Below are 3,795 nucleotides of genomic sequence, written 5' to 3'. Positions count from 1 at the left end.
AGTGGATGTCAAGGAAGCAGCGAGGCGGCCACGAGGTAGGAGGGCATGCCACGGGGGGCCAGGCGCGCCCCCATCCTCGTGGGCCCCTTGCAGCTCCACCGACCTACTTCTTTCGCCTATATATACTCTTATACCCTAAATCCTTCTGTACCCATGAGATCCCATCTTGGAGTCTTTCCCGGCGATCTGCCGGAGGGGGATTCGATCATGGAGGGCTTCTACATCAACACCATAGCCTCTCCGATGATGTGTGAGTAGTTTAACACAGACCTTCGGGTCCATAGTTATTAGCTAGATGGCTTCTTCTCTCTCTTTAGATCTCAATACAAAGTTCTCCTCGATATCCTTGGAAATCTATTTGATGTAACTCTTTTCACGGTGTGTTTGTCGAGATCCGATGAATTGTGGGTTTATGTAGAATCGTTTCGGTCTACTTGACACGGACGTGATGCCTATATTCATGATCATTGCCTTAGATATCATCATAACTATGCGCTTTTCTATCAATTGCTCGGCAGTAATTTGTTCACCCACCGTAATACATGCTATCTTAAGAGAAGCCACTAGTGAAACCTATGGCCCCAGGGTCTACTTTACATCATATAAGTTTCCAATCTACAATTCTAGTTTACTATCTATTTTGCAATCTTTATTTTCCAATCTATACCACAAAAATACCAAAAACATTTATCTTATTATCTCTATCAGATCTCACTTTCGTAAGTGACCGTGAAGGGATTGACAACCCCTTTATCGCGTTGGTTGCGAGGTTCTTGTTTGTTTGTGCAAGTACTAGGCGACTTGCGTGTAGTCTCCTACTGGATTGATACCTTGGTTCTCAAAAACTGAGAGAAATACTTATGCTACTTTGCTGCATCACCCTTTCCTATTCAAGGGGAAACCAATGCATGCTCAAGAGGTAGCAAGACGGATTTCTGGCGCCGTTGCCGGGGAGATCTACGCACAAGTCAAGACATACCAAGTACCCATCACTACATTATTTTCCATTCGCATCTCGTTCCCCCCACTTCACCCTTGCTGTTTTATTCGCCTCTTTTCCGTTCGTCCTTTTTCTGTTCGCCTTCTTTCGCTTGCCTCTTGTGTGATTGTGTGTTGGGTTGATTGTTTGTCATGATTGTCGGTGTCAAAATCGGCGGATCTCGGGTAGGGGGTCCCGAACTATGCGTCTAAGGCTGATGGTAATAGGAGGCGGGGGACACAATGTTTACCCAGGTTCGGCCCTCTCGATGGAGGTAATACCCTACTTCCTGCTTGATTGATCTTGATGATATGAGTATTACAAGAGTTTATCTACCACGAGGTCGTAGAGGCTAAACCCTAGAAGCTAGCCTATGATTCTGATTATTGTTGTCCTATGGACTAAACCCTCTAGTTTATATAGACACCGGAGGGGGCTAGGGTTACACAGAGTCGGTTACAGAGAAGGAGATTTACATATACGGTTCGCCAAGCTTGCCTTCCACGCAAAGGAGAGTCCCATCCGGACACGGCACTACAAGAAATGTGTTAATCCATGACGGATTCAAACTGTCACATATATGCACAAAACCGTCAAGGTAGGTCATCCATGACGGAAACGAAATCCGTCATGTATATCGCGTCATAATTTAACCACCATGCAGTCCTTGACGAATCGCCAAAACTGTCATGGATCCATGACGGTTATTGACCGTCACAGCTTACTATCAGATAACGGCGTTAACTGTGCATTCCATGTCATCATCTGACGTGGCGGTCAACATGGATCTGACATGGAAACCCATGTAGTAGTTGGCCCAATTAGAATTTTGGCCCACTAAATTTCAACTATGTCTAAGACCATCGGCCCATGAAATTTTAGGACGGTTCAAGGCTCACAAATTTTGGTCTAGGACATTAGCCCATCACTTTATTTTTCTGGTCTAGGAAACTTTGAGGTAATAAGAATTTTTCTGATTATATATGCCCATTGACTTATAAATAAAAAAAGGAAATTGCATAAACATACCAAATAAATAACATTTTTTAATCAAAAGGAAGAAACACACAGCAAAAAAACTTGAAATTACAGATTATTTTTCCACATCTAGCCTACTACTCTGCCCGCAGCTATACTATTCTGCAGTCACCACATCAAGCGCCGCCCAGCGCGAGTAGGACGTCAATCGGAGTTCACCGCCATGGCTTTTCTGGCCACAGATCTGGCCGTGTCCGCTAATGTCATCCCCACCACCATCTCGGGTCGAGCCATGCTCCTGTCCAGCCGACCTTCTCCACCGATAGGGACACCATGGAACCGTAGTTACCTGCACATTGATGAACCATACGACACCTAGATAATCAGAAGAAAAGGGAAGAGAGAATCTGAAGCAAAAGGCAAGGGAGAATCTGAATCGACAAATGGCTCAACCTGCCAAACTCGAGGGACAAGCTAACGGCGAGGACGGCAAAGGCCATGAAGGCAGGCCCCGCACAACGAATGGGAGGCTACGGCCCAGCATGGAGCATACCCCGACAGCGGGGACTCGGCGCAGCCACCCGGCCATCGTAGCGGAACATAAACGCCACCAAGCCTGGGGACGGGCACGTGCAGCCAAAGCCACCACCGCCAAACACTCACCGGGTCCCAGCGTGGCAACCCTGGACGGTGTGGAAGCAGCCTGAATGTCGCGGTGGTGATACTTTCCTCCATCTGGCCTCCAAGCACCTCGACCTGCACTCGAATCGGGAGAACGGTGGGCTGAGATGAGAGTCAACATGGAAGAAGGAACAAGGTAATTAAGTCCAAGCGGCATCCGAGCGCCTGAACCTGAACATCCATCGCCTGCTCATTGAGAAGGAAGGAGCCAGATCTGGACGGAGGAAGAGCAAGCAACAGGAGAAGTCACTGCTCGGTGGAAGAGAAGATGGCGGCGCGTGGGGTGGGGGAAGAAAGAGGAGAGACAGAGAGACTGTGTGCTTGCCGTTGGATCTGCGAGAACGGGTGGTTAGGATGCGCGATCCGCATGATGCTCGATTCAACCAATCAGGATATATCATTTGTATCATGCCGGATCCACGCCTCCTCAGCTGGGAAACCCTTGTGGGCCGGCCAGGAATTTGGAACATTTTTAGTTTTGTGTTTTCTTTTTGTTTTTTTCTTATTTTCTATTTTCCTTTTTTTATTTTGGAAAATTCTTGCCATCACTTGGCGGATTGTTGGCACGCGTCGACCGCCTCTACGACCGTCAGATTTACTGTCGATCGCACGACAGACAATAAACACTCATTACACGCACGAGCTTTGCAATGTGGCCCATGTTGTGGAGGTTGCTTTTGCAACATGGTTTGTGTTGCGTACGCAATCCCACGATTGTGTGGCACATGACGAACGAACCTGTGGTTAGATGATTAGAGGGACAGTGGTATCCCCAGCCTACCAGGGTTCAAGTTCTGGTGCTCAATCTCTCGAAGATACTCATAGGGGTAGGGTGTGTGTTCATAGGGCTGAGTGTATGCGCGTATGTATGAGTGCTTGCGTCTATACTGTGTTCAAAGAAAGACTATGTGGCACGTGCCATGTAGGACCCGCACCACCAATCTCCCATTCTTATCTCAAAGGAAGAGAACACAACCACATATTTCCCCTGAGCCTCATCTTCTACCTCCAGGACCCTCCCATGAATGTGCTTCTCCCAAGCATGTTCCCAAAATAGTCTGCCACGCGTGAGAAGAGAGAGCACACACGGGACCCTCCCCAACCACCACGCATCATCCATCGCAACGTCGTCGCCGTCAACTGCATTGATCCGGCTC

The 3,795-nt window shown here is 47.9% G+C and overlaps 1 long non-coding RNA gene across 2 annotated transcripts; it reads right to left on the bottom strand.

Annotated features, from left to right (window-relative positions):
- Nucleotides 1-2,005: 2,005 nt before the first annotated feature.
- Nucleotides 2,006-2,855, bottom strand: LOC119271576. 2 transcript variants are annotated; one of them, XR_005134620.1, is made up of 3 exons: nucleotides 2,810-2,855; nucleotides 2,411-2,713; nucleotides 2,006-2,306 (listed from the first exon to the last, which is right to left on the bottom strand). It is a non-coding gene; the product is annotated as an uncharacterized LOC119271576 (long non-coding RNA). The 2 variants fall into 2 exon arrangements; XR_005134619.1 differs by having other exon boundaries at nucleotides 2,411-2,851.
- Nucleotides 2,856-3,795: the final 940 nt, after the last annotated feature.

This window comes from Triticum dicoccoides, chromosome 3A (genome assembly GCF_002162155.2).
Source record: "Triticum dicoccoides isolate Atlit2015 ecotype Zavitan chromosome 3A, WEW_v2.0, whole genome shotgun sequence".
Classification (NCBI taxonomy): Eukaryota; Viridiplantae; Streptophyta; class Magnoliopsida; order Poales; family Poaceae; genus Triticum; species Triticum dicoccoides.
The sequence above is the reverse complement of the archived record's forward strand: the minus strand, read 5'-3'. Positions and strand labels throughout refer to the sequence as shown.